This window comes from Ambystoma mexicanum, chromosome 13 (assembly GCF_040938575.1).
Source record: "Ambystoma mexicanum isolate Mex_15411 chromosome 13, UKY_AmexF1_1, whole genome shotgun sequence".
NCBI classification, from domain to species: domain Eukaryota; kingdom Metazoa; phylum Chordata; class Amphibia; order Caudata; family Ambystomatidae; genus Ambystoma; species Ambystoma mexicanum.
The window spans coordinates 549,148,260-549,170,865 of NC_090938.1; the positions used below are offsets into that span (position 1 = coordinate 549,148,260).

The window sequence follows — 22,606 nt, forward strand, 5'->3', positions numbered from 1 at the left end:
CATCAAACTCAACATTAAGCATCTTACCTCCTCACCAGGCTCACCTCAGGCGAACAGGTTGCGCAGCACTGCTTGGCCGACCCTGGAATCCCGATCGACGCAGTAGAATTTCGTGAAGGTGTGCGTCGACCTCCACGTAGCAGCCCTACATATGTCCAGCAGGGGCACACCAGAAAGGAACGCCGTGGTAGCTGCGATCGCTCTGGTGGAATGGGCTCTCGGACGGCCAGGCAGCGGTCGGTTTGCCAACCGATGACAGTACATGATACAGCCGGAGAGCCATCTGGAAATGGAAGCCTTCGAGAGAGCCTTCCCCTGATTGACAGGTCCAAAGTTCACAAAGAGTTGTGACGTCTTCCGAAAACACTTTGTGCGGTCCACGTAGAACTTCAGCGCTCTAGCCACATCCAGCGAGTGCAAAGTTCTCTCAGCCGGCGACAAAGGCGACGGGAAGAACACAGGCAACACCAAGGGTTCGTTGAGATGGAAGTCCGACGGTACCTTGGGCATGAAGGAGGGGTGCGTCCTGAGCACTACCCTTGTGTCGTGAAAAGTCAAGTACGGGGCCTTGCAGGAAAGGGCCTGATCTCTCCCACCCGTCGTGCGGAGGTGATGGCCACAAGAAAAGCCGTTTTCCACGACAGAAACTTCAACGGGGCCGAGTGCAGAGGCTCGAACGGAGGTCCCATGAGCTTGGTCAGCACCACGTTGAGCTCCCACGCCGGGGCCGGAGCCTTCACCGACGGGAACGATCTGAACAGTCCCTTCATGAACTCTTTCACCAGACGATGAGACCACAAGGACGTCCGCCCCGTGGTTCTGGTGTATCGGGAGATTGCAGCAAGATGAATCTTGATGGACGCGTGTGCCAGACCAGCTTTGGCCAACGTCAGCAGGTACGGCAGTACCTGGGGAGCCGTAATCCGTAGAGGGTTAATCTTCTGTGCGTGGCACCAGACAGAGAACCTCTTCCATTTGTGTCCGTAGCATTTAAGAGTCGAGGACGCCCTGGCCTTTGCAAGAACCTCTCTGCAGTCGGCCGGTATGTCGTATCCCCCAAACTCTAGCGCTGCAGGAGCCAGGCCTGCAAGTTCAGCGATTTCGGGTCGTGGTGGAGGATGGCGCCTCCTTCCCTGGAGAGTAGATCCGCGTCCACCGGCAGCTTGATTGGCGGGGACGCTGACAAGTCCAGAAGGTCCGGGAACCATATCTGCCTCGGCCACGCAGGTGCGACGAGGATCATCCTGCACCGTGACCTCTTGAGCTGGTTGACGAGCCAGATTAGCAGTGGCAAAGGAGGGAACGCGTAGAGGAACAGGCCCTCCCAGGGGAACGAGAAAGCATCGCCCATGCTCCTCGCCTGGGAAAACCTGCTGGCGAACCTCCGGCACTTGGAGTTCGTCGCCGTCGCGAACAGGTCGATCCGGGGTGTGCCCCACCGTCGGAAGAGGCGATCCACTAGATCCTGCCGTAGTTCCCACTCGTGGCACGAGCGCAGCTCCCTGCTGAGTGAGTCGGCGATGGTGTTTTTTATCCCTGCCAGATGAAACAGCACCAGAAACATCCTTTGGGCGACGGCCCAATGCCACAGGTCCTGTGCCTCCTTGGACAGTGCTGGGGACCTGGTTCCGCCCTGTTTCCTGATGTAAAACATGGTGGTGGTGTTGTCGGTGAAGATCCTCACCACCTTGCCCTTGAGGGATGGAAGGAAGGACCTGAGGGCCCAGAACACTGCACGGAGCTCCAGGACGTTGATATGGAGGGACTTCTCCGTCGGGAGCCAAAGGCCTCTCGCGTGCAGATTTTCAGTGTGCGCTCCCCACCCTTCCAGGGAGGCATCCGTGGTCACTGTCTCCTGGTGGTCTGGGGTCTGGAAGTCCATGCCTGCCGTCAGATGCGCGCGGGTGCCCCACCACCGGACCGCTCGGCGGAAACTCTCGTCGAGTGTGATCCTCTCCTCGAAGCCGCCCGTCGTTTGGATCCAGCGCGCGTCCAGGAACTCCTGCAACGGGCGCATCCGAAGCCTGCACATGGGAATGAGGTAGATGCAAGAAGACATCATTCCGACGAGGGACTTGATGGACCTCACCTTGGCCGCGTTGGAAACCAACATCCGCTGTACCTTGCCCAGGATGGACCTGGTCCTTTCCTCCGACGGGGAGGCCAGAAGGGACACTGTGTCGAGCTTCGCTCCCAGAAACAGTGCGTTTTGCGCGGGTACCAGGTGGGACTTGGCGTAGTTCACGGAGAATCCCAGGTCCGTGAGAAGGTGGACGGTCCTTGCCGTGTGCTCCACGGCAAGCTCCCTCGTCTTGGCTCGGATGAGCCAGTCGTCCAGGTAGGGGTAGACGTGGATCCCCTCGCGGCGCAGCTGCGCCGCCACCGGTGCAAGGCACTTGGTGAATACCCTGGGTGCCGACCGTAGTCCGAAGGGGAGGGCTTTGAACTGGTAGTGACGCCCTTGGACCACAAACCTGAGGAATTTTCGGTGCCCCTTTAGGATGGGAATATGGAAGTAGGCATCCTCCAAATCCAACGACGACAGCAAGTCTCCCTCCTCCAGCTGACCCAGGACGTGCTGGAGGGTGACCATCCGGAACTTCTGCGCCTTGATGAACTTGTTCAGACGTCGCAGGTCTAGGATGGGGCGCCATCCTCCCGTCTTCTTCTTCACGAGGAAGTATCTCGCGTAAACTCCGGAGCCCCGAAGCCTCTTTGGGACGAGTTCGATGGCGCCCTTCCTGAGCATCGCCCTTACCTCCAGGAGAAGCTGAGGGACGTGAAGCTCTTTCCTGGCCACGGGGGGGGACGCGCGGGCACCTTCTTTGAAACTCGAGCGCGTGGCCCCGGGCTAAGGCGTCCAGCACCCAACGGTCGGTGGAGATGGACTCCCACACGCTGACGAAGCTCGCCAGCCGGCCTCCCACCGGGGTGCTTCGGTGGGGGCCCGACCCCACGGCCGGTTCAATCCTGTTTCGACGAGGCTTTGCCGCCTTGACCTCCTTGGCGACGACGGCGGGGTCCGCCAGACTTGCCTCGTCCTCTGTAGGCCTCCTGAGACGACGAGCGGGCCGCTTGACGGTAGGTGGAGAAACCGCCGCCGGAACCTTTGGAGGCGCCCTTGCCTCCGCTGCTCCGAAAGGGCGTCCGTCGTTGCTGCAGAACCCCAAGGGCCCGGGCCGTCTCAGTGTCCGCTTTAATGGCCTGAAGGGAATCGTCCACTGTTTTCCCAAACAGGTTGTTCCCATCGAATGGCATGTCCAGGACCCTGGTCTGTACGTCTTGACGGAAGTCCGTAGCCTTGAGCCATCCACGCCGCCTAAGGCACAAGCCGTTGCCCAACTGGCGAAACCCAGTGTCGGCGATGTCCGTCGCAATAGTGATGGCGTGGTCCGACGCCACCTCACCTTCCTGTAGGATCTCCAGGGCATCCGCCCTCTTGTCGTCCGGTAGGAAGTCCAGCAGGGGAGCCAGTTTGTACCATAGCACCCTGTCGTAGCGGGCCATGATAGCCAAGGCGTTGGCCGCTTTAATCGTCGTCGCTGCAGACGAGATGACCCTGCGTCCCATAGCGTCCAATTTCTTTCCCTCGCCGTCCGGTGGGGAAGTCGATGTGGAGGCCGCACCCCCCCGCTTTCTTCCTGGCCGCCGCGGAGACGACGGAGTCCGGGGTAGGCTGCGCCCGGAGGCACAGGGGGGCCGAGTCCGGGACCCGGTACTTCTTCTCGTACCGGTCTCTTCTAGCTGGCGTCGTGGAAGGGTTCTTGAGGAGGGCGAGGGCCTCATCCCAAATGTCGTCCAGTAGAGGCACCGCGAGGACCGTCTTCCTCTTGGCCTCGCGCCGTTGATAAAGGAATCCTTCCTTTTTCTTCTCCTCAGGGCAGAGTTGGAAAAGCTCGGATGGCCTGGCGATCATGGAGTGGAACGATCCAATCTCGTCGGGCGGAGAAGCCCTGGTGGGAGGTGACGACTGTAGATCCTCATCGTATACCTCGTCGTCCGTGCCCGTCGCTGCCGTGTCAGTCCCCGTATCATCCCCTCGGGTGGACGGGGAGGAGGGCTGGACGGGGCGGGACGGCTGAAAAGGAGGTGGAGGGTGAATCCTTCTTTTCTTGGGCGGGGGAACACCAGAAGGTCCCGGTTCAGGATCCCCCGACGGGAGAGGTTCCTCCGTCGGCAACGGTAGTCTCGTCCTTATCTCTGAGCATAAGGACTGTATAGCCAACAAAATGGCCGCCGAGTTGTCTTGCGGCGCTGGCAGAGGGGAATCCGACGGGCGATCAGTGGCCCCGTCGGCACCCTCGACGATGTCGTCGTCACCTGCGTCGGGATCCATCCCGACGGACCGGTCTTCTTCCACGCCAAGGCCCTGGCTTAAGACCTCGATCAGCTCTTCCTCCGAGGTTGAAGCCGAATCTACGACGACGCCCTGCCCCCCCTTTTTCTTCCCCGCCAGGGATTTCACAGGGGTCCTATCGATGGGTACAAAAGAGGACTCCCTCCGAGGTGGCAGGGAGACTCTGAGCCCCGAGGTCGCCACCACTGGTGTAGCCTCCACAGGCTGAGCCAGGGCCGCCGTGACAGCTTCGATAGAGGGCTTAGCCGGATGGATTAAGGCCTTCACCACCTTAGGTGCGCTCACCGCCTTATCCTTGAGGGGGGGGGACACTGCCTCGCTCCCCCTCCGATGGGGCCTTCGAGCTCGACCGGGGCCTCTCCAGGAGCTTCGCCGGGTGCTCGCCCTTCCTCTTACCCGACCCAGAGCGTTGGCTCGTGGCTGAAGGTGCCGGGGAGGGTGCGCCCTGCCTGGCGCCCGTAGAGCCTGACCGTTGGGCGCTCCCGGTGCCAGCGGACTCGCGGTGCTTGGCCTTGTGTTGGACCTCCGTCGCCGGGGCGTCCTCAAAGGTCTTAGAAGACCGCTCGGATTTCTTCCTCTTCTTCTAGCCTGACGGGCTCTTCCCTTCCAGCCAGTTGGCGAGACGTTGATGGCGGTCCTTCATGGTCCGCTCCGACATATTGCCGCAAAACGCACAGTCCTTCTCCACGTGCGTCTTGTCCTCATGTAAGCAGTAGAGACAAAAGGAGTGTTCGTCCTCCTTAAAGACGTTCTGCAGCTGGCATCCAGGGCAGACCCTGAACAGCTTTCCGGGCATCGAGCTTCCCTTCTCCTGGGCCATGTCAGGGCCTGAGAAGCTTCTGGAGTCCTCCAAAAGCGTAGCTCGACGAATTCTTCACCCTTGAGGGGCGCAGACGAATCCGACACGGGTCCCCGTTGATCGGATGGAGATTCGGTGGAGCTTGCGGCTCTTTTGACCGAAAAAACGAAGTTTTTGAGAAAAAACGTGAAAAAATAGCACTAACGCTCGAGAGCAATAGCACGAGGATCCCAACACATGAACGTGCGGTAAAAATCTGAAGATGGCTGCCAGAGGCGGTGCTTAGGTAGAGGGCAGTCATTGGCTGTGGTCAGTATGACGCAGAGACCAGTGATTGGTTATTACTACGAAAGACAGATCAGAAACGAAACTGATACTGTTTTTTTTTCTTTACCGAGGATTCCCAGCCTGACGACGGGGAATATTCATGAGCATGTGAATCCATGGCAGACCCCATGCTGGAGAAAGGTAAAAACGTACTTGAGAGTCTGTTTCCATTCTGCTTAAGGCCTCGGGCTAGATTGGTGTTCAAAAGGTAATCAGCTATCAATGCATCTGAAAATGTCACCACTACACAATCTCCTAGCTGATTTTTAGGCCTATTTCCGACCCATCCCACTCTTCTAGCCATACGAATAATTGAAGGGTCAATCTTGGGCCCCATCAGGTTAGTATTAATCCAATGCGACGCCTTGTTAATTAAGGAAAGTGTTGATTCAAAACTGCTGTTTGGGAGCCCCGGCAAACCCGTAATGATCCCCAAATACAGAACTGCTTCAGGCGGTAGATTCAGGGTTGTCAAGTTCCCTTGCCCTTGCACATTGTACTTCCACAACCAGATCGCAGCTAGAAGAGTGACCACTCTTTAGAGATGTGCATAAGGGGCAAGACCCTACCATAGTCGCACCCTCCTCATCCCTATGGATATGACCAACATGAATCCTGACTAAATTGAAAATGTCATTAGAATAATGGCTATTGAAGTTTCATCTTTATCCAACCCTACTACAATCGCCATAGGCAAACCTTACAATTGTTCATTCGATGGTGAGTTGCTCGTTGTAAAATGTAGGTACAGGAGAGATCTACGTAGGTTGAAAACCGAGGTGCTCTATCCTGTAGCTAATTTGAACCATAAGAGGTGTTTGAAAAATAACTATTAAAACTGGTGTAAACGAAGAAGATGCACCATCATGAACTCTAAGTGGCAAGCCATGTTTGGAATACTTCAGAAGAATGAGGTTTCTAAAATATGGAAGCTATTGAATGGTGCTAAAAATAACTCCATGTCGATGTTGGTGAATCCTGCGAGTGAAGAAAAATGGTCTGCCTTTGTGACTGCTAATATGTATACTGAAGAGTGTACACTTTTGGTCAAACCTAGTAATGTAGTGTGGCCTCTTGAATTCTCAATTATAAGTATTCTTGAGATAATTGTGAAATTGAAAAATACTCATGCCCCCGGGTGCAATAGGCTGGCCTCAATGGTCGTGAAACTAGATCCCAAACTATGGTCTAAGGTTCTTTTTGTATTATTTAGCAAAGTCTGTTGTGCTCGCAGTTTTCCTGAATCTTGGAAATCTGCAATTATAATTCCAGTTTTTAAAATCAGGAAATAGAGATATGCCAGAGAATTACCGCCTGTTGTCCATCCTTGACACTACTAGTAAAATCTTCACAGCTATTGTTCTTAAGCATTTGATAAGTTGGGCTAATGACAATTCTATCTTGCACTCTTTGCTACCTGGTTTTAGGGCAGGCACCAATACTACCCATAACATTCAACTCCTTGACGCGATTATATCTAGAGCTAAATCTGCAAGTAACCATCTGTCTATATAACTTTTATAGACTTTAAGTCTGCATTTGATAATGTCAATCGTTCTAAATTGTGGACATTATTAGAAGAATTACAGTGTCCCTTATGGTTAATTAACATCTTGAAGGATCTCCATACCGACACCTATGTCCATATTCGATTAGACAACCAAGGTCGTCTTTCCAAGTCCATTTCTGTTAACAAAGGAGTCAAACAGGGGTGCTTATTGGCTGCTTTTCTTTTTAATGGGTACTTGTCCCGACTTATCGGTAGACTGGTGCTAAAGCGAACTGACCTGTGAAATTTGACACAGAACGGATCACTGCTCTTTTATAAGATGATAACCTTGCAATAGTTGACCACACATTTAGTGATATGAAGTCCATCTTGGAAGAGCTGGGTCGGTTTGCATCTAAATACTCCCTTACCATCAATCTAAAGAAATCACAAATTATGTTATACTCTTCTAAGAGTGTCAATAGACCTACAATGTTGGTGTCTTGGGGCAGTATTAACTATACCAGCAGTTACAGATATCTGGGCATTTTGTTTAGTAGCAAAGGCGGCTTTGATTTGTTAATTGAAAACCATATTAGACGTGCTAAACAAATAACATTACTCATTAAGAACTTTGCAATCCGTTATGCTGGGTACTCGCTGAAGGGAGTGCTTATGTTTATATCGCCAATGGTTAATACCCACTGTGACATACGGGATTGAAGCTATCACTATGGACAATTTAGATTGGCTTGCCAAAGTTGAAGGGTTCTTTTGGCGTAATATTTTGGGTTTGCCACGGACCTGCCCTATGCAATATATTAGGGTTGAGCTTGGTCTACTGTCTCTAAGAGCCATAGTGTTGCAGCAACGCAGCCTTTTGTTGTTGAAGGCTAAGTGTCAACCCGAGAGTGAGCTACCGCAGTTAATCGGATCCTATGTGATTTCATTGAACAAGTACGATAGTTCAAATAAATACGACATTTCTTGCCGTGCTCCATTTGTCGACCTAGAATGGAATATTGAGTTGAACTGCTGTGGCCACTATAACTCTGAAATCTGCATTCAAATATAAAATGAGGAAGAATTATTGGATTTCTAATTTTACTGGAATGTATGAATTACATAACTATAAATACATCCAAGATATGGTGTATTCTTATTTCTGTCCTCAAATATATCTGATGCAATGCCCTGATCCCTCCATATGCAAGTTTCGTCTGTACATGAGAATGAACCAGCTTCCAGTAAGAGCAATCCGAGGTACTCAATGGAAGCGGTCTACTGATCACCGCTATTGTCGTTATGTGTAATGACACTGAAGCATTAGAAACAGTGAGACAAACAAGTTACTTACCAACTGGTAACGTTCTTTCGATTGGATGTTCCTCCAATGTATTCCTCATCGTAGATGTATTCGGAAAAAAAGAAATTGGCAGAGCGCGTCGTGCGTCGATGTCGTCGAGTCGATGGTCCCTCCAAGACCTCCGTAGAGGGTGACGTCATCGGGTATACAAGTAGCACACGAGGCGCCCGTTGGCCTCAGTTCTGTTTTTCCCCACACTCTTGTTCTACTGTGTAGATTGTGCTGGTAGTCAGGTATTAGCCTTGCGAGAGTTGAAGTGGCAATAACCCAGAAAATCTACAGGGGGGTAGGATGGGAGGGCGATGAGGAATAGGTTGGAGGAACATCCAATCGAAAGAACGTTACCAGTTGGTAAGTAACTTGTTCTTCGAGTGGATTGTGTCCTCCAACATATTCCTCATCTCAGATAGACTCCCAAAGCAGTATGGACAATTCTCTGGAGGAGGGAGTAGATTTTTGATACCCTTAAATGGCTGAGTATAGTGCTGCTTTACCAAATGCAAGCTCCTTAGACTGGGAAGCATCCAGACTATACAATTTTGAAAAAGTATGCAGCGATGACAAAGTTGCTGCTTCACAAATGGATTTTATGGGAACACCTCTTTTGAAGGGCTGTCGAAGAGGCGATGCCTGTGGTGGAATGGGCCCTTAAGCCTCCTGGTGGGTCTTTCTCCGCTAATCTGTAGCATTCTGAAATGCAAAGCACAATCCAGCGTGATATGGTTTGTTTTGACACCGATTGACCTTATTTCCTTCCGGCGTAGCCAATGATAAGTTGATTATCCACTCTAAGCTTGGAAAGCCTAGAAATGTAACCGCTTAGAGCTCTTCTCGGATGCAACCTGTGCAATCTTTCCTCTTCCTTACTACGATGAGGTGGAGGATAGAATGCAGGCAGAAACATTTTCTGATTTAAATGAAAATCGGACAGAACTTTAGGTTAGAATGAGGGTTTAACCCTTAATATGACTCTGTCCCCATGGAACACAATATAGGGTGGCCCAGAAGACACTGCCTGCAATTCGCTCACTCTTCTTGCAGATGTTAAAGCAACTAGGAAAGAAGTTTTCCATGTTAGCAATCTTAATGGACAAGTGTGCAAGGGTTGGAAAGGGGCACACATAATAATTTTAGAACCAGATTAAGATCCCAAATTGGTACTTGGAAAGGGTAAGGAGGAAACACATTGGTGAGTCCTTTTAAGAATTGTACTACTAAAGGAATTTTGAAATAGGAGCATTCTTCCGATGAGCGCTTGAAAATGGAAAGCGCTGCAAGATAACCTTTAATGGTCCCTACATTTAGACCTCTATGTGCTAGGGACAAGAGGAAGGGCAGTACTTCCGAAATGGAACATAGGAAAGGATCAACATTCTTTTCTCTGCACCAGTTGCAAAACATTTTCCAACGGCAACGTCATAGAGATTTTGTTGCTGGTCTTCTTGCCGAAAGCAACACCTCCATGACGTCATCTGGAAGGTCCCAATCCTTGCATCTCAGCCTTTCAGATACCAACCGTGAAGGTTGAGAATCTTGACCTCTGGATGGAGAACCTGGCCCTCCATTTGTGAGAGAAGGTCCTCTCTCTGAGGAAGACGTAACCGAGGACAGATGGACATGTCTAGAAGGTCCGGGTACCACGTTCTCCCGGCACAATCCGGGGCAATTAGGATCATGTGGTTTCCGAACCGTCTCAGTCTCCTGATGACCTGAGGAATAATGGGAATGGTAGGGAACGCCTATAATAGTGGGAAGTTCCACTCCACCACGAACGCTTACCCTAGGGCTCCTCTCGGGGTAAATTCCCTTGAGCAATACCTTTCGCACTTCTGGTTGATTCCGGTCGCAAATAGGTCTACTTGAGGGGTTCCCCAAAGGGGATCTCTTGAATGACTTCCTGAGCCAGTTCCCACTCGTGGGACACCATACTCTGCCTGCTCAGAGTGTCGCCGTCATATGCTCCTCCCCGGCTAGATGAACTGCTGTTAAAGAGATTCCTTTTTGAATTGCCCAATACCAGTGCTGCATTGCCTCTCTGCAGAGAAGTGATGCCCCTACACCTCCTCTTTTGTTTAGATAATGCATGGCCACTGTGTTGTCTGTCATTATCAGGACATGTTTTCATCTGACAAATGGTAGAAAAGCTTTCAGCGCTAGTCTGATTGCACTCAGCTCTAAAAGGTTGATGTGTAGTTTGGACTCCGATGGAGACTAACGACCGCTGATTGTCAACTCGTTGCCATGAGCTCCCCACCCCATGAGTGAGGCGTCTGTCACTATTGTAATCTCCGGCCAGGGTTACCAAAACTGTTCTGCTTTTAGGATATTCTCTGTTCAAGTCCACCACAGAAGATCCTGACGAACCCTGTTCGGAATCTGAAGAAAATCCGTCATTTGACCTGAGAACTGGGATCACTGAGTCTTTAGAGCCCATTGAAGGGATCTCATCCTCAGGCGTGCCTCCGGCACTAGGAAGATGCAGGATGCCATGAGACCCAGCAACCTTAAAAAGTCGTAGGCCTGGAGACTTTGGGCATTTTGGAATTTGGAAACCATCTGAAGAATGTCTTGAGCCCTCGACTAGGGAGGCAAGCTCTTTCCCAAGGATGTGTGTAATGCAGCCCCTATGTGCTGGAGCTGTTGGGAAGGTGTCATTTGTGACTTCTTGAAATTGAGGGAGAAGCCCAGTGTGTGGAGGAAGTGGCAGGTGACTTTCAGATGATTCAGTGCTTGTTCGAAAGAATGTGCCCTGATCAACCAATCGTCTATGTAGGGGTAGACGTCATTCCCCCCTCTCCTGAGGTGCGCTGGTGAAGACCCTCGGGCGGAGGTCAATCCGAATGGCAGGACTCGAAAATGATAGTGTGAGTCGCCAACTACGAACCTCAGGTATTTTCTGTGCTTGAGATGAATTGGCACATGAAAATAAGCATCCTGGAGGTCCAATGACACCAACCAATCCTGAAGTTACATGGCCTGAAGGATCTGAGAAAGAGTAACCATCTTGAATTTGTCCTTCCTGAGGAGCTTGTTCAAGCCTCTTAAATCCAAGATGGGTCTCAGTCCTCTGTCTTTTTTGGGTATCAAAAAGTAAGGGGAGTACCATCCCTTGTTTCTCTCCGCTACAGGTACTGGTTCTATAGCACCTTTCTCCGGCAGGGTTAGAACTTCCTGCTGCTGGAGTGGGTCTGAAAACTTCAAAAGGTGTCTCCCTGGTGGATTGCTTTGAGGTTGCGTTAGAAAAGGAAGGCAGTAACCTTGGACTATTATTTCTAGAGCCCAAAACATCTGAAGTAATGGCTCGCCATTCTTGCAGATGCTGTGACAGCCTGCCTCCCACTGGAGTCTTGTGATCCAAGTCCTCAAAGCGGTTTTGTGGCAGTTGCTGCAGCCGCTGATGGCACAGAGACTGCAGCTGGAGTTGGCTTTGCACATTTTCCTCGTTGACCGCGAGTGGCCTTTCTCTGGCCCCTTTGACTGGCCATTCCTCTTGCCTTTCCATATGAGGAGTAGTAACGATAGGATCGTCCCCTCCAAGATTGTCCTGGTGCTCAAAAAGGCTGAGGTTGCCTAATAGCAGCTCCTAAAGACTTGGCAGCTGCTTTTGAGGTCTGCAACCTCTCAAGGCTCTCGTCAGCCTTGCTGCCAAAAAGGTGAGACCCGTCAAAGGGCACGTTCAGAAGACAGTTCTGCACGTCTGGTGCGAAACCCGAATTCCGTAACCACGCAAATCTGCGTATTACTGTGCTAGTACCCATGGACCTGCTCACACTATCTGCAGTGTCCAATCCAGATTGAAGGGATTCCTGCATGGCCTCCTTTCCATCTCTAACAATGGCGAGGAATCCTTCCCTTTCTTCCCCTTCTGTGCTCCGCCGCCATTGCAATGCACTCCCACAGAGTGTACGAAAACTTTGCCAAGGCACATGTGGAGTTGGCTGATTTTAACGCCATACTCCCAGCTGAAAATACCTTGCGTGCCCAACCATCCACAAGCTTGTCGTCCCTATCCGGAGGGATAGAAGGGTACGCCATTTTATTTGTAGCTGTGGCTGCCTGGACCACCAGACTCTCGGGAGTGGGGTGCTTAGATAGCCGGGGTTGCTACTGGAAGAGCGGTATTTTGAAGTAAGCGATTTATTCACTGAAGGAATAGAATCCAGACACCTCCCAATTTTTGCCCACCCTATTTTGCAAGGCTACATGGAAGGGTAGGATTGGATCTTCGGTGGGACCATGACCCAATAAATCGGTCAAATCATCCTGGATAAACTGGGTTGGTGGTCTAGCCCATCCTAAATAATCAAACACTTTTGTCATTAGTTGACGGTATGAGGGACTGGCATGCTCCCCTGGTGCTGGTCTGCCAAAATCTGTTTCAGGCGTTGTATCAATGCCACTTGCATTATGTAAGGATTCCATCAGGTCCCTCATCCTGCTTTCTTCAGAAATCAGGCATTCTGGGACATTTGGGGTACCATATTCCAGTCCAAAGGGAACATTCTCATCAGATCTCTCCTGTTCCTCAAATATTGAAGTTAGGGATTTGAAAAATTCCTTTCTTGGAAGAGGTTTAAAAACCTTAGTAGCACCTGAAGGCATCAGAGTCTTTGCAGCCTTCTCTTTTTCTTTTTCTGCTTGAGTTGGCTGAACTGGAGCCTTTGGAACTTTTGGCGCCGAGGGCTTTGGGGTCGATGTCGACAAAGGCGCCGATGAAATAGTGGTTGTCGACAGAGCCGGCGTCGAGGTGCTCTTCGAAGATTTGCCCTTCGAGGTGCGTCGGGTTTCAGACCGCGTCGACTCGAGTGGTCTTTTTCGTTCGGCGTCCTGGAAGGTTCCCGATCCCTTCCTTCTTTAATCACACGGGCTTGAGGGCGCCCGAGTGTCGGAGCGATAACGGTCCCGGCCGGCTTCCGAAGAAGGCGCGGACCGAGGCTTTGCTTTCTCGAACACCTCCATCATTTTTACCCTGAATGCTTCCCACTCTTCGGAGGAAGAATGTTTTGTGGGGCATTTCATCCTTTTTGGCGATTCGTCTGAGGACGAGGTGGAAGGGGACCTGTGACGTCTTTTTTTGGATTTTTTCATCAAAGACGAAGAGCGATGGGAATCGCTTCGTGACCTAGACCGATGCCTTTCACGTCGAGGAGACTTCTCCTCACGGGACCTCAACTCGACGCTAGATGCTTTCCAGTCAGATTTACGGCCGACCTGCAGTTTCCCCTTCCTCTCTCGCAAGGTCTTCCCCGTCATCGCCTGACACTTCATACAGGTCTCCGTGTCGTAGCCACCACAGACATTCTCGGTGCATGTCCGTGATGGACATTTTCGAACCGCAAGATTTACACTTTTTGAAACCAGATTGCGGGGTTGATGACGAGGACGTATCGAGTATTCTTCAGTTATTTACTGCGTCACAGAACTCAAGGTGCGCCGAATCTTCAAAGCAACATGCACCGTGGAAAAACAGAACTGAGGCCAACGGGCACCGCGCGTGCTACTTGTATACCTGATGACATCATCCTCGACGGAGGCCTTTGAGGGACCATCGACTCGATGACATCGACGCCCGGCGCCCTCTGCAGGAATTTCTTTTTTCCGAAGCAGCTAAAGCTGGATGGAGTACATCTAAGCTGAGGAATACGTTGGAGGACACAGTTGGAGGTCACAATCCACTCGAAATGTTATGACTGGCTGCCCTCGAATGCAAAATGTATATTACTTGAATTACGGCGGATAAGTACATGATTGGTCATTCATTTCATCTGATCACTTTTGGCCGTATTGTTTGAACTCCTGGTCTGAGGCTTTTCTTATAGCACTTTATCGTGTAAGGGACACTGCCATTGTAATATTGGAGTCAAAACAGAGTTAACCATATTAATAACCAGATTAACTAACTGTCTTAGAATTTAAGTGTGTGTGTGTGTGTTAGGTATGAATTGAATTGTTCATTGAAGGGTCTTAGGATTGATGAAATATTAGACCATTATATTTATTCTAAATCAAATGTACTAAATTATATGATCTTACTTTACTTGGGTCATGTTAGAAATATGAATGAAATGTTTGTAGTATATGTTTCTTTTATGTATGTGTATTGTGCATTGTTGAATGATAATAGTTGTATAAGTTCTGTGAACTAAAAACAACTAAATAAATAAAATCTTGGAAATCTTGCTCTCGAACCTTTGCAACTCCCACAGCCCGGTTTATATCAGCCTGGGAAAAGAAGTTCCTTCTCATACCCAGCATCGCTCAAGGTGTGCCTGTGCACGCCACATTTTATTTTCACAGTGAGTCTTAATAAGTGGCATATGTACATTATTAGAGCTACATGCCTCATTCCAGGGACAGGGCCCACTGCAAGTAAGGGGAAGTAACCCTGACCTCATTCCTCATCTTCCTTGGTGCAGTACTTTCGTCAAGAAAAAGTGGGGAGGAATTATGGGAGTTGTAGTTTCCCATAACAAACAGGTATAGGGGTTAGATGGGTTTTGGGAAAAGTGGGATACTATGTCTCGACATTGGGTGCTTCGCCACCACTCCCTGAGTACACCCTATCCAGGTGATCCTCCCTCGCTTGTCCACCCCCAAGGTCAGGATCTAAAAGCAATGGCCTTTCCCTGGCCACCTGAGTATGGGCACTAGGTTGTGAAATACTCTCTGGCTTTTCACAGAAAGAAAAGGGAAAGAAAGTTTAAGTTACTTACCTATAACTAATGTTCTCCAGCATGGGCCAGAATGGATTCACATGCTCTTGAATATTCCCAGTCATCAGGCTGGGAATTCTCAGTAAAATAAAAAACAGTTTCACTTTCACTTTAAAACTGTATTTCTCCTCTAAACCAATCACTGTCCTCTGGGTCATATTGCCCCATCCAATGACAGTCCTCTCCCTAAGCCCCTAAGCCTTGCCTATGGCAGCCATCCTCAGATTTGGTAAGCACATAAAGTGGCAGTATGACCAAGAAGAGCCACTGTGGGGCCAGAAGGAGGGTTTGCACGTGAATCCATGCCAGACCCATGATGGAGAACAATAGTTAAAGGTAAGTAACTTAATCCTTCTCCAGCATGGGGCATGGCATGGATTCAGATGCTCATGAATAACAAATACACAGCAGTACACATTACACAACCACGGAAGGTGGCAAGGCTCAACAGAAGCAATTATCACTTACCACTGGAAAAAGACTCACCTCAAGCAAATGGACAGCGTAGCACTGCCTGGCAGACTCTGGACTCCTCCCAGGAATCTGTCGACGCAATAGAACTTCATGAAGCTATGCGTGAACCTCCACGTTGCAGCCCTGCATGTCAAGGAGGGACTCACCAGAAAGGAACGCTGTTGGTTCACCAGCCGATGACAGTGCATGATGCAGTCAGAAAGCCACCTTGAAAATGGATGCCTTGGATAAGGCGTTCCCATGGTTCACAGGACCGAAGTTCAAAAACAGTTCAGAAGTCTTCCTAAAACTCTTTGTGCGTGTTACGTAGAACTCAAGGCACGAGCAACGTCCAGCCAATGCAAAGCCCTATCCGCTGGCGACACAGGTTTCGGAAGAAAAGAGTCAACACCAAGGGCTCCTTGAGTTGGAATTCCGACAGAACCTTCGACATGAAAGAGGGGTGTGCACGCAGTACCACCCTTGATTCGTGGAAAGTCAGATGAGGTTGCTTGCAGGATAGAGCCTGGATCACAGCCACACGTCTGGCAGAGGTGATGGCCACAAGGAAAGCCATTTTCAACGACAGAAACTTGAATGGGGCTCGTTGCATAGGTCGAAAGGTGCCCCCATGAGCCTCGTCAGGACCACGTTGAGTGCCCATGCCGGGGCAGGAGCCTTCACTGGCAGGAAACTCCTGGACGAGTCTGTGGGACCACAGCCATGATCTACCTGGGGATATGGTGCAGCGTGAAGTGGCTGCCAGGTGTACCTTGATGGATGCATGAGCCAGTCCAGCTTTTGTCAAGGACAGCAAGTATGGAAGAATCTGTGTAGCTGTTACCCTTAGAGGGGTATTCTTCTGCGACCTGCAACATGTAGCAAACCGCTTCCACTTGTGGCTGTAGCACTTTAAGTCGACGACGCCCAGGCTTTGGTGAGGATTTCCCTGCAGTCTGCTGGTGAGCAGGTCTGGAAGTACTGGCAACATGACTAGAGGCGACGCCAACAGGCTGAGTAGTCCAGATACCAAATCTGCCTCGGCCATGCCGGGGCGATGAGCATCATCTTGCATCGACATTGTCTGAGTGTGTTGATGACATGTAGAAGGAGAGGAAACGGCGGAAAGAAGTACAGAAACAGACCTTCCTACAGGAAGGAGAACACGTCTCCCAAGCTCCTCGGTTGATGGAATCTGCTGACAAACCTCTGGCATTTGGATTTCGCTGCTGTGGCAAAACGAAAGATCAGGGGTCTGCCCCATTTGACGAGCAGGCGGTCCTCCTGATCCTGACGAAGTTCCCACTCGTGGCAGGAATACAGTTCCCTGCTGAGGGAGTCTGCGATGGTGTTCTTGACGCCTGCCAGGGGGAGAGGGACGAGGGACATCCCCTGTTCGATGGCCAAGTGCCACAAGTCCTGAGCTTCCTTGGAGAACACTGGGCATCAAGTGGCCCTTGCCTTCCCGATGTAGAACATGGTGGTGGTGTTGCCCTTGAAGATCCTCACCACATTGCCCTTCAGAGATGGTCGGAAAGACGTGAAGGCCCAGAACACTGCCTGTAGCTCCAGGATGTTCATGTGCAGATCCTTCTCCTCTGGAACCCAAAGACGTCTGGCATGTAGCTGTCCGTTGTTAGGCAGAAACCTGTGCAGTTCCCTTAGGGACCACTGCAAAAGATTTAGGACTACAGGTGGTTGGCAGTAAACTCAATTGGTAGCAGTCTGTACCACCCAGATTTACCTGATAGCTGTGGCTGAGCAGTCAGACTTCTCTCAAGATGAGTTAGGCAGTATATAGAGTATACACAATAGGTACAGAGACACAGTAGCACAAGAAAACACTGACCAGAGCTTTGGTGTAAAAGTGTATAATTATTTATTTAAAGACACACTTGTAAATTACACTAGCACAAAGAGGTAAGTAAATTCAACACACAGTCACTATTATATATATATACAACCCTAATTACTTATTAGACAAGTCTTACTGAGAAACACCACTTATTTTCAGACAGAGGGGAGCGCTTAACATAAGATGGCACTCTAATAAGTTATTAAAAAGCGGGGGGAAAAAGGCAGAGTTATGAAAGCACACAAATTTCAATACTTTTCAAAGAACCACAGTGAGGCAGGTTAGGCAAAGTCTACTGGAGAGCAAGGAAGTTCAAATGCCAGGCCCACTCTTAGAGAGAGCAAGCGAAATGTGTCCAGGATCACACAGTGGGGTTATGCCAAAGAGTCTTTGTAGAAAGTTCACAAAAGATTGAGATCAAGTCAGGAAAAGTTAGTTAACAGGTCCCAGGCTAGCCCAGGTTAGAAAGTCGAGGATTTACTGTCACCCAGAACGATCTGTCACAAGGGAAGCCAGGCGGGACACAGTACCTGAAAGTGGGAAGAACGCTCCAGCGGGGGCAGTTGTTCCTGGCAGCGGATGCAAGTCGGTGTTTCGTCCAGAGGAAGAGGAGGTCTCGACGTGGAGGAAAGCTGAAGGTCGTTGCGCTGCCAGGGAAGAAACCAGCCGTGGAGTTCCCCGGTTACAAGGTACCACCCTTTTCTTCGCGGTAGTGGTAAACCGTGGTATTCCGGTTGACGGGGTGCTTGGCACGGGCAAGGCGGCCACGAGATGGTCCAGGAAGGGAAAAGTGGCGAGACGGTTCCGCAGGGCTCCACCGGTGGTGTCGTTGTTGCTGGTCGGCTCGGCTTCTCTCTCCTCGGATTCTTTAGGTCCTGTGGCGACTTCTGAAGTTCCAGTCCCCAAAGCCCTGCTTTTATGCAGAAAACCCCCATTCATTCAGCCTAGCTGTCAATCAAACATGCTAAGTGGTGAGCTGGGCGGCTCATCACTTGGGCCAATCACACAAGAGTGCGACTTGAGTTGCCGAGGCAAATCAGTCCAGGGTGCCTAAACCCCCTCCCACACCTCCTGTGGTACCCAGACAGAGTGGCATCACTTTTGAAGGCTTCTGTGGAGAAGCCCGCCAAAAAGTGGAACAAAGGGCTCAACTTGGGTTGGAGTCACAGAAGCGAACACAAACGCCATTTTGGAACCAAGTTTCGGCAAAAAATACCAACCGGTGAATTTATATTAATTTAATAAACCGGCGGTATGTTCGAGGCTATATTAAAAAGTGGTAGCCTCGAACAATGGGAAAATCCCATAGGAATATATTTGCGGTCGAATATAAAAAGTAGTATCCACTGCCACCAGCCAAAACTCGGTCGGGGGGGACTGGACAGTGCCCCCTCGAACAACAGACCCCGGGGCAATCGAATTGCCCCGACCAGTACTTCCACAATATGATGGTTTGTACTGGTTCTGTTCACAATTTGAGACTAGTAAAGCCTATGGTGACTTTACATGCCCTGGGAGACAGTAGTCAGTCCCAGGGTATGGAGACTATGTTTGGGGGTCGCTACAACACCCCTGGGTTACTGCAAGGAGGGTGCTGTGTAACCCACATATCAAAAACACATGACACCCTATGGGGAAAAAGACCCCATAGCCCATAGAACACATACAAAGTCAAGGGAACACCTCAAATCATGTCTAAGAGTGGGAGGAAGAGAGTCTCACTCTTAGCAGGAGAAAAAAATAAACCCCAAAAATCCAGAAAAGCTGCTGGGGGTCTCACTAGGTTTGGGAAATTAGCCTTTACAGAGAATTCTCCCTAACATCCGTTGTGATCCCCCCAGCCTTCCAGTGAAGCGTCCGTGGGGACAGTGTCCTGGTTTGATGGGTTTGAAATCCCGTCTCCTGGGCGCAGTGGGGGTGCACACCCACCACTATCACCCGCCGGAACTCCTCATCAAGAGGGATCTTTTCCGCACAACTCCCAGACACTTGTATCCAAGAATTCCTTTAGGGGTCGCATCTGCAACCTGCAGAGATGGACGAGGTAGATGCAGGACGACATCATGCCCAGCAACGACTTGATGGTCCCCACTGTGACCGTCTTCGCCGACGACAGTCGCTGCACCTTCCTTTGAACAGCTGCTAGCCTCTCCTACGAGGGTGACGCCAGGCAAGCCACTGTGTTGAGTCTGGCGCAGAGCAACTGCGCGTTCTGCCATGGCGTTGAGCAGGACTTTGGATAGTTTACAGAGAATCCCAGCTTTGTCAGTAGTCGGGCGGTCTCCTTTGTGCACGTCAGCCAGTGCCCCAGAGCAGGCGCGTATCAGCCAATCATCCACCTACAGGTATACGTATATGCCTTGCAGACGCAGATGGGCTGCCACCGGGGCCAGGCATTTTGTAAACACTCCTGGGGCTGATTTCAAGCTGAATGGTAGGGTCTTGAACTGGTAGTGTTGGCCTTGCACCATGAACCGTAGCAACCTTCAATGTTTCCTGTGGATGGGGACATGGTAGTACACGTGCTCTAGGTACAAAGACATCAAGAAATCCCCTTTCTCTCTGATCATACGTAAATTTAAGTCCGCTCCTAGACGGGCACCTACTCTTAATAAGTCTCTCCAATCTCTATCTGTAAAGACTATATTCATATCCACGGACCATATCTCTCTCAATTTTTCCCAAGCTTTCACATTTCCAATTGCATAAAGTTCATATATGTACGAGCAGTATACTCTTGTCCCAAAAGTAGCTGACACAATTCCAGTTTAGTCCCCATGGAACCATTGAGCATGCCCTTCCGATGATAAATCAAAGAGACTAGATCCGCATATCTGTTTCTTTTTCTAGCCTGCAGGCCCAATTTTCTCTGCATCTCTTCAAATGACAGCAAATGGTCTCCATGAAGTAAATTCCCTATAGTGAGAATACCCCTCTTCATTCAACTTCGCCAGCTAAGGCATCTATTGTTGAGTTTCAGCACCTCATTATACCACAGAGAAGCATCCTCACTAAATCCATACAACTGTTTATTCTCTCCAAACCACATCCAAAAAACTTGTCTAGTAACCACTATTGATTTTAGCTGTAATCTATTGGTCGACAAATTCCCCATAGTATAAAGACTTTTCAAATGATATGGACAGCAGATATCTTTTTCCATGCACAACCAAAGAGGTCCATTAAAATCATCATCTCTATAATAATAAGAGCTTTTTTTAAGCAAAAACGCCTTACAGTATTTATGCAAGTCTGGATAGCCAAATCCCCCCCTCATCAACCTTCTGCATCAAAATATACCGTGGGATTCGTGGCCTTTTATCCAAACCCCACAACAAACTTTGGAAAACCTTATCAACCTGCATAATCTGCTTTTTACTGATTAAATATGGAATCGACTGAATAATATACAGTACTTTTGGTAATAAAACCATCTTAATGGCGTTGATTTTTGGCCATAAAGAAAGTTTATATCTTTCCCATCTTCATATAGAGTAAGATATTTTGTCTAAAACTCCATCAATGTTGCTCTGCACAATTTTGTTTAGATCACCAACAACATAAATACCAAGATATTCAACACCCTCAGGGGACCATTTACAATTCCACATATTCAGAATCTCTCTATTATGTATTTTTGATAGTGGGAAAATCTCAGTTTTGTCTCAATTCACTTTATGTCCAGATAGTCTACCTACTTCCTCAAACATCTTTTTCAGTAATAACCCACAAACATCTGGGTTGGACAACATGCGCATAGGATAAGATTTTAACCTCAAGTTTCCCAACACACAATCCCTTAATACTTTCACATTGCCTAATATAAGCAGCTAACGGTTCAAGTGCCAGATCAAATAAAAACGGAGATCGAGGGCATCCTTGTCTCGTTCCTTTAGGATAGCGGCATTAAACTCCGCCTCATCTATCAGATTCAAGTAACACATTTTTATCCCCTCTCAATTTATTCAGATGAATTTTTATCAAAAAAAGTCTGCAGATCCGTATCCTCAGGATGTGAGTCCTCTTTATATAACTTCTCATAATATGATCTGAACGTTTTACAAATATCTGCACTCCGATGAAACTATTCCCCTTCATCATTTTCAATGGTAGAGATACACGTATCGGTCACTAGACCTTTAAGCTTATTTGCCAATAACTTGCCATTTTTGTCACCAAACTCCCAAAACAATTGCTTTGTAAAAAACAACCCTTTCCCTGTGTGTGTCTGCTCTAAATTTCTCCGTTCCTCCTCTAGTTTTTTCAATTTTAATTGTGTGAACTCCGATTCAGTACGTGCACAACATTTCTGTAGATCCAGAACCTCTTTTTCTAGTGGCTCAACTCTTTGCCTTTTTTTCATGCAAGGCTCTACAAATCATTTCCCCCCCTCAACACTGCCTTAAAACAATCCCAAACTATCTTGACATTTGAAGTGCCAGAATTTTCCATAAAATATCTCTTAATGAAATCATCTAAGTCCTTACCCATTAATGAATCTTTAAGGGCATTCGCTTGCCTTCTCCACCTGCTATTTTTCTTACCCATATTAGTCAAATTAATGTTCAGGTCTATTAACGCATGGTCTGAGATAACCCTCTCCTTAATACTAGAGCAGAGTGTCTGATCAATCAATTTGTCACTTATTAAGAAATAATCTATACGTGAATATGAATTATGAACCAATGAGTAAAAGGAGTATTCTCTATCGGATTGATGTAGCACCCCCCAGATGTTTACAAGATTGTACTTAGACGCAAACTGTTTCAATTCTGTACTAAATCTCTCACCATTGTACCTGCAGTCAGATCTCCTGTCCAGATGACTATCCATTACTAAATTAAAATCACCGCCCAGAATTACATCTTCTCCCTCTATTTCATTCAAAAGACTTTCAAATTGTCTAAAAAAGTTTAATGTTGGTGCACACGGAGCATATACTGTCTCAACAGTCATTTTCCTCCCATTATATATCACATCAATTAAAAGAATACGTCCCTCTTCATCTTTCACTACCTTTTCAATTTTAATTGGCAATCCTTTTCAAAACAATATGCTAACTCCTAGATTTAGAGTCGTAGTAATTTGAGACCACTTGTGGATATCTACGATTAGTCAAGTATTCCCCAATTTGTTCATTTAAGTGTGTCTCTTGAAGAAATACCACACCCCCACACTCCTCGAAATTCGAGCCAGAACTTTACGCCGTTTGATCACACATCCAATGCCCTTCACATTCCAAGTAAA

The 22,606-nt window shown here is 48.9% G+C and overlaps 1 protein-coding gene and 1 long non-coding RNA gene across 3 annotated transcripts in view; one reads left to right on the forward strand and one right to left on the reverse strand.

The window, feature by feature from the left end:
• The window catches only part of HROB (homologous recombination factor with OB-fold), a 526,210-nt gene that overhangs the window by 278,723 nt on the left and 224,881 nt on the right, over window positions 1–22,606 (reverse strand). The gene's annotated exons all lie outside the window — the stretch shown is intronic.
• Window positions 1–22,606, forward strand: part of LOC138521460 (uncharacterized) — a 212,070-nt gene that overhangs the window by 16,106 nt on the left and 173,358 nt on the right. The window lies entirely within an intron of this gene.